This window comes from Antechinus flavipes, chromosome 2 (assembly GCF_016432865.1).
Source record: "Antechinus flavipes isolate AdamAnt ecotype Samford, QLD, Australia chromosome 2, AdamAnt_v2, whole genome shotgun sequence".
Classification (NCBI taxonomy): Eukaryota; Metazoa; Chordata; class Mammalia; order Dasyuromorphia; family Dasyuridae; genus Antechinus; species Antechinus flavipes.
Genome location: NC_067399.1, coordinates 394146797 through 394161526, shown reverse-complemented (window position 1 = coordinate 394161526; position 14730 = coordinate 394146797).

Here is a 14730-nt window from a genome sequence, read left to right as displayed (position 1 = left end):
ACAGCAGTACAAAACCCTGAAGCTTGGGACAATGCATTTTCCACCCTGGAAACAGATCTCTACTTTAAAGAAAGAATTAAAAGTAGAGTAATAGATGAGGAAAATGAGCAGAAAACAAAGTTTATGACCATTGAAAGTTATTATGTTGCCAAGGAAGATCAAAACACACTCAGAAGATGACAAAATCAAATCTCCTCCCTACAAAGCTTTAAAAAAAAAAAAAAAGAAGAAGAAGAAGAAGAAGAAGAAGAAGGTTCAGACCATGGAAAAACTCAAAAGGAATTTTAATAATCAAGAGGGAAAGAGAGGAAAAAAATAGAAAAAAGATTGAGAGTTGGTACAAAAGGAAATGAAAATAAACAAACAAACTGAGGAGAATAATGACTTAAAAAGCAAATTGCCCAATTGGGAAAGGAGGTATTAAAATAATTCCTTAAAAATAGAATTGAGCTAATAATTTTATGAGAAATCAAGATACAATAGAGTAAAACCAAAAAAAAAAAAAAAGAAAAATGAAAACATATAAAAATTTGTGAAATATCTCATTGGAAAAACAAGTGACCTGGAAAATAGATTCAGGAGAGATAATTTTAAAATTATTGGTCTACCTCCAAAGTCATGATAAAAAAAAAATAGCCTGGATATCATCTTTCAAGAAATTATCAAAGAAAACTGTCCTGGTATTCTAGAACTAGAGAGTAAAATAGAAATTGAATGAATCTACCCATCACCTCCTGAAGAAGGTTTTATTTTGGGAATAAATTAAAATAAAATAACTCCCAGGAGTAGTACAGCTAAATCCCAGAAATTCCAGATTAAGGAGAAAATGTTGCAAGCATCCAGAAAGAAATAATTCAATTAGTGGAGCTACAGTCAGGATAACACAAGATTTAGCAGATTCTATACTAAAGGATTGGAGGGCTTGGAATATTATGTTCTGGAGAGCAATGGAGCTAGGATTACAATCAATAATCACCTACTCAGCAAGACTCAGTATAATCCTTCAGAAGAAAAGGTGGTTATTCAATGATATAGAAGATTTTCAAGCATTTGTGATGAAAAGACCAGTGTTGGATGGAAAAATTTAATTTTCAAATACAGGACTCTGTAGAAGCATAAGGAGGTAATCAAGAAAGTGATATCATAAGGAACTTAATAAGGTTTATTTGTTTATATTCCAATATGGGAGGATTACACTTGTAATTAGAATTACATTAGAATTTTTTCATTCATGGCAGTTAGAAGGAGCGTGTATAGACAGCAGGCACAGATGTGAGTTGAATATGAAGGGAAAATATCTTTTTAAAAAATGATGAAATTAAGGGGCGAGGGTGGAATGTACTATGAGAAAAGGAAAGGGAAAAGTAGAATGGTGCAAATTATCTGCCATAAAAATGAGGCAAGAAAAAGCTTTTACCGTGGAGAGGAAAAGGGGGAAAAGGAGAAAGAGTAAACCTTACTCTCATCAGAAGTGACCCAAAAAGTAAATAATATACATACTCAATATTTGTAAAGAAATCTATCTTACTCTGCAGGAAAATAGAAGGGGAATGGTATATGGGAAGGGGTGAGGGTGATTTAAAAAAAGAGGATATAATGGGAAAGGGAGTTGTCAATACCAAAACAATTTTAAGGAGGAAGAGAGTAAAAAGTAAAAGAATAAATGAGAGGAAATACAATTAGCAATAGTAATTGTAAAACAAATTTCAAAGCAAATTTTTCTAATAAGCCCTCATTTCTCAAACATAGAGGGAACTGAGTCAAATTTATATTAAAAAATAAGAACTGTGTCTCAATTGATAAATGAGCAAAAGATATTATCTGTGCCCAAAGGGCTATAAATCATATAGCCCAAAGGGCTATAAATCGCATATTCTTTGACTTAACAACACCATTACTTGTCATGAATATCAAAAGAAATTTGAAAAAAAGACAGGGATGACCTATGTGCATAAAAATTATTCCTAGCAACTCTTCTCGACAAAAAAAAAATAGAAATTGAGGGGATGCCCATTAACTGGAGTGTGTGTTTATGATAGAATAGTATAATTCTATGAGAAATGATGAGAAGGATGCTCTCAGACATAAAAAGGAACCTGGAAAGTCCTCCATGAAATCAAGCAAAGTGAATGTACTGTAATTAAAGTAATGGCAATTTTCTGGCATGACCAGCTATTCTCAGTAATACCATCATGCAGAACTACTCTGAAGGACTTTTAATGAAAAATCTTATCTAACCATACCCAGAGAAGGAAGTGACTATGTCACTTTTATTTTCCTTAGTGACAATATAGATTGAATCATGCTCTCTGTCTCTGTCTCTGTCTCTGTCTCTGTCTCTCTCTCTCTCTCTCTCTCTCTCTCTCTCTCTCTCTTCTCTCTCTTTTTAATTTAATTTTTTCTTGATAATTTTTATTTTCATTAGGGTGATAAATCTATATTTTTTTCTCTTGATTTTTATAGAAATGTTTTGCATAAGTCCACAAGTGGTTTCTTAATTGTGTTTGAAGATAAGGGAAAGAAACTAAAACTCAAAAATTTTTTAAAACAAAGCTAAAATGTTTTTGTCTTTAATGTAACTAGGGGGAAAATATTAAATAAATAAAAATTTAAAACAAAAAATAAATACATGTAAAGGGCACCTAGGTGGTACAGTGGATAAAGAACTGGCCCTGGACTCAGGAGGACCCAATTTCAAATCCAGCCTCAGATGATACTTCACACTTACTAGCTTTGTGATCCTGAGCAAGTCACAACTCTGATTACATTGCCAAAACAAATAAATAAAAAGCTTTAATAAATATAAGTAAGGGGTTATTGAACACAGCATCTTGAAGTTTAAAAATAATTATGATACGCAAAATAGTGAGATGTTGCTACCCTCCCCTATCTTTTAGACTGCTTTGTAAGACTTGTCTTTTTCAAACTTTGGTTTAATTCATTAAACTTCTGAGAGGTTCTATGACCTATTGCAAATCCAGAAGGCTCTCACATCATTTCCCATATCTCACCATGAGTCTGCATTCTGGTATATTTAAAGAAGCTTTCCTTTGTTATCATCTCCCTAAAATTAGATGGAAGTAATTACCATATTATTTATTTATTCCAGCAGGAGAAAATTTGTACAGCTTTTGTGAACAGATCTGACTGTTCATCCCTTCTTTGCTCAAATCCAGTAGTATTTATAAATGTTAGGTGGTTGAGAGAGTTTGAGAACATTAAACTGTACTCTCTAATCATAGAAAAGATAATTAAAAATTATTCATTTCTAAGGTCAAAGGGATGCCTTATCCTGGGTTGGGTAGAGAAAGTAAGTTATTGATAAGTGCCATTTTTTTTTACTTCAATTCTAATTATGACAAAGTATGTGAACATACCCATATAACACACATGTACAAATATAGACCCACAAGTGTATGCACCCATGCACACACAGTCCCTACCCTTACTTCAGAAATCTTCTATAATTCCCAATAAAGTTTATAAATTTATGTCTAAATTCATGTGCTAAAATTAACATCCAGGCAAAGTTGTTTGCTCTATGAAAGAAAGTCCATGAAACTGGATAGATACAAAAAAAAATGAGATATATGAATTCATTTTAAGGCTCTACCCCTCTTCTCCCTAGCTAAAGCCCATTGGAATGGAAAAGAAGAAGGCTTACATGTCATCTATAATAAGTAATCACTATTTATTGGGTCATTTAGGTTCATGCCACTATCCTCATTTGTATCTGGGGCTCCCGTCTATAAAGAATTCTCTCATTAATCTCAAATGGGATATTTATCAGAATTACCAAGAGTCTTCTTATAAGCAGGACCACAAATTAGAACCTAAGTCAATTAAATTGGATGAGTTGGAAGGTAATGGTTTGTTGAGTGTTAGAGCTAAAGAGGAATATAGAAATCAGCAAGCAGACCCTCTTCCTCATGGATGAGAATAGCATATCAGAGATAACATGTCAGCTATAGCTATGGCTACTTAGTTTTCTGTTATACTTATTACTTCTGATATATATGGATTTCAGTTTGTACTGCTGGAACTTTATCAATGAAAACATATCTTTCAGATTGTCAGAGGGAAATACTGTATTATCTCAGGGTGGTTGGGGATAAGGAAAAAGAGAAAGGAGAGAGAAAGAGACAGCAACAGAGACAGAGACAGCCAGCCAGAGAAAGAGAGAGAGAAGGAGAGAAAGAAGAAAGAGTGTGTGTGTGTGTGTGTGTGTGTGTGTGTGTGTGTGTGTGTGTTTGTGTGTGTTAGGGAAATTAAAATGGGGGAGAGGAAACAAGAAAAGGAAGAAGACACAGAAGAGGCAGAGAGAAGAAAAGCTTTATCTATACTCTGAGGACATTCAAAAAAAATAAATGGGCTTTTCTGAGTTTTGTGTTTTTTCTTCATGGGTATGTCAGATTTAATTGCTTCACATTAACTTCAGGGTGCATCTCTATATGTAAAGACATAGAAACAACAATTCTGGCATATCAGTCTCTCCCTTTCTCCACTATTGCCTTCTCTTAATGTTGTATTTGGTGTTTTGTTTCCTTATATGCTATGAAGAAGATGTGGAGGATTTTTATATGCCTGAAGCAAAAGATAAGCAAGCCAAGGACTGATTTGAGTCGCCAAGATTATTCTTTTTTGGTGCTTTCACAATATTGATTGCTGGAAATAAGCAAGGAATCTCATGCAGTGCCAATAGAGCACCATGAGCTTCTAAGCATGTGTGTGGGGGTGGGTTGGGGGTGGAAATCAACAGTTTTTCTTCTGTGCCTCTTATGCTGAATCAGAGTTAATTTTTTCCCTAAAGCCCTGTGAGATTAGGTTGGCTTCTTTCAACCTGAAGTTATTCTGCAAATCCAAGGGCTTTTCTTAGCCACCTGTTGAGATAAATGCTTCACTCTGTCTTGACCAGCTTTGGTCATAGTCACTACTGGATATATCTACTAAAGGATGAATGCAATTATAGACACCGAGAATCTGTTTGTACTGTTGAAACATAAAGAACAGGAAATATATCAAAGAGGCTATATTTCTGTAAAATCTTGAACCTCCTAGGTTGTACTATTTCCAAAAAGTCATCTTCACTTTATCCATGTTCTTATTTGAATAAATCAGTCAAATTTGAGAATGCTGCTATGTGAGCTTCTGCAAACACAGTAAAGGAAATACTAGTAAAGGAAAAAAGTCCCAACTGCATCTCATCACAAGCACAGCTGGAGAAATTCTCACATATTTCTCACTAAGGCATAGAATCCAGTTAGTCAAGAATCAATAACAATTACATCCGGTTACACAAAAAAGCAGTTTCAGTAGCCCACATTATAGATTCCTATGCTGTTTAATGCCCTTTCAAGTAATTTCTCCTCACATTTGTTATCTATTTGGCTCCTAGCATAATTCGAAACAACATAAAGAGTTGTGACTCAATAGTATTTTTTTCTTTGCAGTTATATATAGTGATTCCAGATTGTATATTAATGATGCTTGGTTTCTTAGGAAATGAATAAAATGTCTGGAAAATACTCTAGGAAGAATTAGATGTAACCACTCATTTTTCTTTATTTTCTTTTTATTTCTCTTAAATTCATTCTTTTTTCTTCCTCCAATAACTGTGGAGAAAGGCTGATTATAGTGGAATGTATACTTTACTTCAAAACCCTTACTTTGTAAGATCATCCATTTTTTTTAGAAGTAGAATGACATCAAATCATATGGAGACCAGTATGCAGTTTTTCTTTAAATTCTCAAGGGGGAAACCCCACATTTTCCCTTAACATAACATTACTGTGTTTCAGTTTAACAAGGGAAGAAAGAACTCTAATTTTTTTCTTTTGTCCTAAATCTTGTATTTTTATGGGTTTAGCTTAATTTTCTTCATCCTCTTCATAGTGGAAATTATTATAGCTCTTTCCCCAATGTTTCAGCAAAAATACTCTATGTATTGGATGACAGTTCCTGAGTTGAAAAGAAGACACCACATTCAAATGTAGTTTTGACAGTATGTCTAGTGAAAGTTTATAACGTATGCCTCATGTTTTGTTATGTTTTATTTTTTTCCCAATTTATTCTTCACTTTAACACCCTGGCTTTTTTACTTTTAACTTTTTCTGGTTACTGTTTATGTGGAAAGCTTCTCAGAACAATCATATTTCTATTATCAATTCTCTTTGCTACAATCTTTTATTCTTTGTATAATTTTCCCCTTCTTTCATTAAAATTTATTCTGAAATATGTGTGTATAGACAAGTCACTTAACCACCCTACATCCCAGGGAAATTTTTAATTCCATAGAGTTAGTGCAGATGAGTAATCAATCTACACAGCAGGAAGTTTCATAGGACTGAGATAAATGTAGATATAGATAGATAGATAGATATGGGGTAGAGTGCATATGTATGTGTATAGAAATATGAAATATATGTAAATGTATACATATATTATATTAGTTTCAACCACAAAATTTCATAAATTGATACTGATTTTTATAATTTATCATATATGTGTATATGTATATAAACATTGTTTATGTTAGATATCTTTAAGATTCCTCCAAACCTTTGCCTACACATCACACCCACTCTCTTGAATAACTCCCATTTCTTTATGTGCATCGAGCTAGTTTCTAGAAGAAATAATAAATTTCAATGACATTTATCACTGATCTAAACTTGCTTAGTAGTATCATATCATGTTAAAGCATGTCTATATATATATATATATATATATATATATATATATTATATATATATATATATATATATATATATAGGAAATGTAAATTTGTACTTATATTTATATACACACACACACACACATATATAGATATAAAACAACTGAATGTTACCAAATGATTTATTATGATTACTGGTAAATTACAATGTATATGAAATGGAATTGTAAATGGAAGGACACAAAAATAGTTACCAATTTCTGTAATTATATTCACAAGATATTCTGTAATATATTTCAGTTAGAAGAGACAGTTTCTGCTCTGTCCTTTAGAATATATCCACAAATGCATTTTGTAGTTTCAACCACACAATTTCACAATACTGATACCAAATCTGTATCATTTACCATACTATAATAACTAAACAGGATATGGAAGTTGTTAATAATAACAGATGAGTCTCCTCATAATCTATCAGCAATTCTAAACAAAATAGCAAATTTTTTTCCATTGGAAGTGAGAGTAGGATGGAATGATAATAATTGGAATTGTAAATATTATATACATAGTTATGTATATATTTATATACCGCCTAGAGCCATTGGTTCAATAAAAGACAGGTTGCTTTCTAGTTGGACCAATGATCACCCATCCCGTGTGCAATTCCAGTGGGATAAAGGGCATTATTATTTTTTAATCACACTTTTCTCTCAGGAACAAATAGATAGGAAGGAAATACAGCAGACTAAAAGCTACAGTGTTACATACCACAGTAAAAAAAAAAAAAAGAAAAGAAAAGAAAAAGAAAGAAAAACAAAACAGTTACTGAGTAATTAAAGTCACAGCAGTTGTGTATATTTGTTATTCACAGACTGAAGACAATTGCCAAATAACCGTTCCATTTCTGGGTACTGACAACATGAATACATGCATTTGAGTGAGTCCATAATTGGTGATGTCTATACTGTAATAAGCACATTCAATTTTAATGCCTTCCAGAAAAACTGATTTCTTTGACAATTTGCATTAGAAATGCATCCACAATTACACACAAGAGAACCTGTAAACAATTTGACATTACACTTATGTACAAGTGAGCTACATTGGGAAAGAAGAAGAGGTAATTCAGTGGGTGTCACTTGGTATACATCAATGTGCAACAAATTGACCCAGCACTGGCTAAGTCATCCAGTGCTAGAATGAGGTCAGAAAAAGTAATGTGAGCAAGGCCTCAATAGAGATCACTACTCTGAAATTATTAATGAAATTCAGAATCTTGTATCCATGGCGCAAAAAGCACAATGGTCCAAGAAACATTGACAGATGGACAAGAAGTTCATTAATCTTGGGCAAATTACATTGGGGTATCTCTAGATTATTTCATCAATATGGTCTTTGTCTTTAAAAAATAGATTGAGATCTATTACTTGTGTGTGTGTTAGTTAAACATGATCTATGTTGCATATATGTATACATGTGTATATATATGTATGTGTATATAAGTATATAATGCATATATATGTGTATATATATATATATATATATATCTTGGTATTTATTAAGCAAACTACAGTGACTATGGTGAAAGAATGCCTCTTTCATCATAGAAGTTATAGACTAATGGTGACGAATGAGGCATGTATGTTGTCAGACGTGGAAAATGTTTTGCTTTCTTTTGCCTAATTTTATTTGTTTGTGGCAAAGGAGATTCTATTGGAGATGAGAGATGGGGTGGGGGTGGGGAGTCAATTTGAATTGATAATGATTCTTCTTTTAAAAAAAAGATCATCAAAGAAAACCTATATTAAAATTGAAAACAAAAAGTAATCCAAGTGCTTTGTTGATTATGACATGATAGAAAAATAGCCATTTGATCAAGAACAAAAGCTCAAAATTTATAGAATACTTGTTACTGTTGTTTTTCAGGTTTTTAATTATTTCATCAAGCTTTGAGATTTGTGACTTTTAGAAACCAAACCATTATAAAAATAAAATGGAAGTCAGTCATCAGCACCAAAGTAATGCTACATGACTGATTTAAAATAGACTTCACTTAGAAACATGGACCATAAAATGGGGTCTTTGGAAATGAATCACCTTCAAGTTATATATTAGGATACTAATGATAAATTTGTCCTTTTAGTCAATAAATAATGTGATTAAGGCTCTTGTCATTCATGTGCTCTGATTCTATAAGGACTTAAACTAAACAGGCATTTTAAAAAATACATCCATTCATATGAAGGGTGAAGGATGATTTTTTAGGGACAGAATAACAAATCTGAGTGGGTTTTTTTCTATCTTACCTTTTTTGTTTGTTTTCCTTGGAAAAATTCTCCTATAAGAAGAATTTGTTTGAATTTATTTATTTTATCTTTGGGAGGGAAACAGATGAATCAAGAAAATGGATAATAGGACAATTGAAGGGAAGTGAAAAGTTTGTATTCTGTGCCAACTTTTTGAATAATCAAAGACTTTTTGCAAAAAAATCCTTCACTTTTATTAGAACATCTCATGGTTTTAAAAAGCAATTCTCCTAAGGTCATTTTTCCCCAGAGGAGGTTAAGGGATGGAAGTGGTCTTGCAAATGGATATACTCATTTGCAAGGGTTTTTGTTGCTGTTGTTTTGTTTTTGTTTTTTTCAGAATACATGGTGCAATCTGATAATAACATGGAAGGTACAAGCCCATGTAAAGGCAGTCAGCTGAACTTTGTGCTTGTCTGAGGTTCTCTGTGTGGGCTTGTATGAATTACCCTCAAATAGTATCTGAAAGAGGACACTTCATTTGCATAGGGTTTCCTTAGAAATTGAGCTTCTCACATTCCATTGGTATGTCAAGCAAAATGCATTAATGAAATCACGTGTTATAATCATGCCAAGAAAACTAGTTGAAAAGTAAAAATAAACTGGCTGCTTTGTAAAACAAAACAGAACAAAACAAAAATAAAACAACCAGATAGTTTTGGAAATTAACTGAATAATTAGCTGCTTTGGCCAGCTCTTTTGGTATTTTGTAGACAGGGATATTCTTAGGGCTTAAATAAAGTGTTTCTAGGTTGTTATTACAAGGTGTCCTTGTGCTTTTATGTGTATATGTATATATGTATACATATATACATATACAATGTATATTTATTTACAATTATTAGTTTAATAATAATTCTTGACTGAAAGAGGTGGATAGAAACTATAGATTTGTGACTTAATCATTAGTGCATAAGGCTTTTCCAGTGTAAAGATTTCTTCCACCATCTTATATATTACTTTCAATATTAGAGAATTTCCTGGGTTACTGAAGGGTTAAGTGACTTGATAGGATTCCATAACTAGTATGTGTTGGAGTCAGAACTTAAATGAAGGTCTATCCAACTCTAATGAAGATTTTTTATTTATTACTCTAGATTTTCAGTTTTCTGTAATCATAGAGATGTTCAATATGAGAATTTCTATATCCAGATAAATTATGCAAGGTATTAAGACACCTATGGGAAGTAAAGATAAAATGATATTGAAAAGATTTAATTCACCCAGTGACTTGTTGGGATAGAGTTAGAGAGAATACAGTAACTAATGTATATTCTTGAATGAAGTTCCAAGTTCAGTTTCACAATTAAACATCGTTCCAATTTACTGGGTTTTTTGCAGTCACCACCATCCTTGTAAATGAGTATTGTAAAGACAAATAGTGTTTTGCCCTAGGTCTTATAACACTTTGGGTTCTTTTTTAATCACACTTCTTACCTTTTCTTTTATATTCAACATTTAATAAATCTTGTTGGGTTGTTTTGGTGATATCACAGAGCAGATTGAATGTTTTTAAAAAGAAAAAATATAGAAATCATTGAAATGATTATTTGGTTTCTCAAAATACAAAAAGTTTGGTGAAACAAGGGGGAAGAGGGTATTTAATTTCCTAGGAACACTATTTGTGCATACATAATTAGCAGTTTTCAGGCAACAACTGACTGATCCCCAGAAGAGTTTATACCAATAGGGCTCAACTGCTTGCTCAGACTTGCTGAGTAATATTACAGCAAAATTTTACAAGAATGTCATGAGTTTTAATTATCATGGTATTATTGTGAGTAGGTTTTTTTCAGGATATGGTTTATGTAGGGTATGCCTATATTTTAAAAATTGCTTTTCTTTTAAGAACACATCTGTGTTTTGCTACAAAAAACATAATGTTGGAATACTAAGTGAAAATAGTTACAAGAGTATTTATGAGCAGTTTTGAAGGAAGAAAGAGAAAGAGGAAGAAAAGGAGAAGGAAAAGATGTGGAGCTAGTCAATTTATTCTTTCAGCTGTCTCTTTTTAAAAATTTTTATTTGATAGGCAAGTATGAAAAAGAAGCTATTAAGTTTTAAAGTTCCATTAATACAGTGAAAAATCTTGAACTGGGACCTTATTACTTAAGTTTGGAATAGATTTGATAATTTGTAAAACAAACATATCAAGATTGGTTTTAAAGTCAGTAAGTAAAGCTCTGGCTAGTTGCTCTGGTCTTCATAGTACTCTACACAGAAATTAATGGTTTGAGAAGCAGACAATCATAGCTTTAGGCCTTGCTCCATTTTTTGCTTCTGTGTGAAACCTCAAAGGTATTATTAAATTTTTCTAATTATTTAAGTTTTCCAACTGAAAACTGGGATAAGTTTGGCAATGCATTATGTCACAAATATATTAATAAATGAGATTATGTAAAAGTTTTTTGTTGTTTGGATTTTTTTGGGGGGGGTGTTTGATTTTTAGAAAATAAAAGTGATAGGTAAATGTGAATTATTATCAACACAAGCTGTACACAGATTTCAGTAACCCAGACCCATCGGAATCTTGAAATGTCTTCACCATTAAACTAAAGGGAGATATGTCGACATTATTTGTTAGCTGAAGGAAATTATTATTTTGAAAAAATACAGCAACTTTATAATTTTATAACATCTTTATAACCTGAAGTAACTGATTTGAGAATCACCTGTAAAATCTCAATTCTCTGCCTTATTTTTCTGTTTCATGAATTTCTTCCTTATTCCATTGAGCTTTTAAAAGTACCTTGCTCTGAATCTTGTTAAGCCTGAGAAATATTTTTGAAAGGGTCATGTGAAATCAAAGGGCTTCCTAAGTACTTCTTGTCAAAAAGTGTTTCATTTTTGAGTTCCTGTTATAATGTTGACAGCTCGAATGAAATACAGTTTTCTTACACCCTACTACTCATATTACTTCTGCACCTTTATCCAGAGTTCTCCCTATGAGAAGTACAAGAACTAAGCCTTGTTTATTTGATGACAATAATAATTTAGTGATAACACAGACACACAGACATTTCTACATACACAAACACACAGATACATCCACTCAGAATAAAAAATGGATTTATTTGTTTATTTCAAGAAAGAATAACCCTATCTTGCCCAAGCTGTAAGTACAGTGGCCATTAAAGGGTCCAATCCCTTTATTGACTATCATGTGAACTTTGACCTGCTCTATATGTAATCTGAGTTGATTTGCTCCTTTTTAGACAGTCTGGTTCTCAATCTCAGGGGATCAAGATATTAGTGCCAGACTTAATGATGCAGACACTCGCTTAACTTTAGCCCCATTGAAGCTCAGAAAGCTTGAACTCAAGTAATCCATGAACTTCTGATTTATCAATAAGCAGGGATTACTGGCATGTGCTACTGCACCAGTGAAAAAGGAGTTTTTATTATTGAAATCTGTGTGGATATGCCTTGGTCAATTGTAAGTCTGTTGTGATGAACAAAACAATGATCCATTACTTTTTGCATCAGTAAACAATTCACAAGTGAATAAATAGGAATTTTTTTTAACCTCTGTAATCAAAAAAACTTTTTAAATATATAGTGCCAACTTGATTGAATATTAGGCCCACAAGTAGACTGAGAAAGTGTATGAATATTATACACATATATAGAATTTCACACATTTTACATTTTATACCAGGGTCCCAGCTCAATCAATGCTTTAATGTACTTCTATCCATAATTAAGACACAACCTTTCTTATGCTAGTGATTGTCTTTCATAATAGAATACTGATTCTTTCATTTGTTCTTTCCCCAAATCTACAACAGATGCCTCTCCATAGTTCCAGGAGGAATCTAGGTTCAGGTGTACACCACCTCGCTCACCTGAGGTCTGAAAACAATTGCTTTCAATTACTTTTCCTTGGATTGACTCCTACTTCGTTTATGATAGGACTGCTCGTAATGGAGAAAGAACATGGAATTCTATTGATTTATAAGGCATATAAGCATGTAAATTAGAAAAAGGTCAGCTCTAAAATTAAACTGACAAGACAGAGGAGGTAGCTAACAAGGAAAGTTACTAAATCCTCTGGCTGGCATTAGGAGTGTTTATATCAGATTGATTAACAAGAAAATCAGCCCTCTGGGACAATCCTGATAGTCACTAGTTCAGGTCATATTTCCCCCCTTCTCATTTTTATGAGAGTAAATTACTAAATGAAATGAGGCAGATAGCCTGGGAGCTTGAAATCCTTTAACCAATAAACAAATCAAATCTCAACCAGACCTTTAGGAGCTGCCAATAGCCAGGTTAGCATAGCCCAGAGAAGTTGAGATTTGGCAATGGGCCAGAGAATTGAGGCAGTGAATGTAGTCTACCTAGGGAGGAAAAGGGTAGATTGAATCAGACGTAGGTATATTTCCTAGTCAATTCATCTTGATGGATTGCCCAAATTCACCAGATAATTGCCAATGCTCCACTTCACTCTGTATGGCATAGATTTGTTTTAAGTAATTATTTCTTGATCATTATAGCAAGCTTTTATGTTGATCCCTTACATTCAAATAATTATCCAGATAATTGACAATCTTCATTTTCCCTTGTGTATATCAATATAGTTTTTGCCCATTAACATGGTAAACACATTCTTTATTCTCTAGTTTATCCATCTATTCTTTGGCTTTTCCACTGGTGTTTTCCTAAAGCTTTGGATTTATTTTATTGTTTTGTAGATCTTCAGTCATCTCAAAGCCTTGTGCTTCTGCTCGAATCTAATTGGCTGCCCATCAGAAGTTTACTGGCCCAGAAGATTATTGATTTAACATGACTTTGCTCCTCTGCATCATAGACCATTCCATTGTTGGTTGGTTGTTATTCATTTTGCTCTCCCTTTTTTTTTTAAATAAATGGAATCACCTTGACTCCTCAGAACACAATAATTAAATGTCAAAGGCACATTTACTTTCCTTTGAACCAGGCTGAGCAAAAGCCTGGGGAGCCAAAAATAAATATGTTATTGTCATTGGGAAAACTCATAACTTTATTTCTAATTGGGTATCATTAGGATCTATCTCATTTAGAGATGTTCACCCATCCACCCAGAGATGACACATTATGAAACTGACATTCCCCTTATCTTTATGCAGAAAAGGAGTTCCTGAAAATTAATTAATTAATTCTATTAAAAATGCAATGCAATGACAAGACAAATAAAAAAGAAAAGTCTACCCACCATCTCTCTTTCTATACTTGAAATGTTCTTCCCAAGCTCATTTTATTTAGAACTAAAAAATATTTTGGCTTCAAGTTGATTGCTTGGATCACTTAGAATGCTTCAAAGAGAGATATTCTGAACTCTCTATTCTCTGTATATAACTTTCTAGGAAGGCCACAGTGAAAAAAAAGTCCCTATTTCAATTGGCAAGGCAAGATCAGAAAACAGATATTTCAAACAAATGAGCTCTCTTGTCGCATCACAAGGCTGTGATTATTAAAGTTTAAGACTCTTTTCTTTCAGCAGGGGTGGAGAGCAATAACCATTTCATCTAAAACCAGGATGATGAAGGCAATATAAATCAAACCTATTCCAGCAGATTTCATTTGGTCTAATTTTTCTGCAGATATTAATCATTGTATAGCCCTGTGTAAATGACATCTAACTCCATTCCCACTAGGTAGAAAGAATACTCTGTCGGATTCTCTTTCTCAAATGTGTTATGTTGATAATATAAAAGAAAATAAATAAATTGGAATTCTGGATTAACAAGATTTCTACATGCCAAGAACACT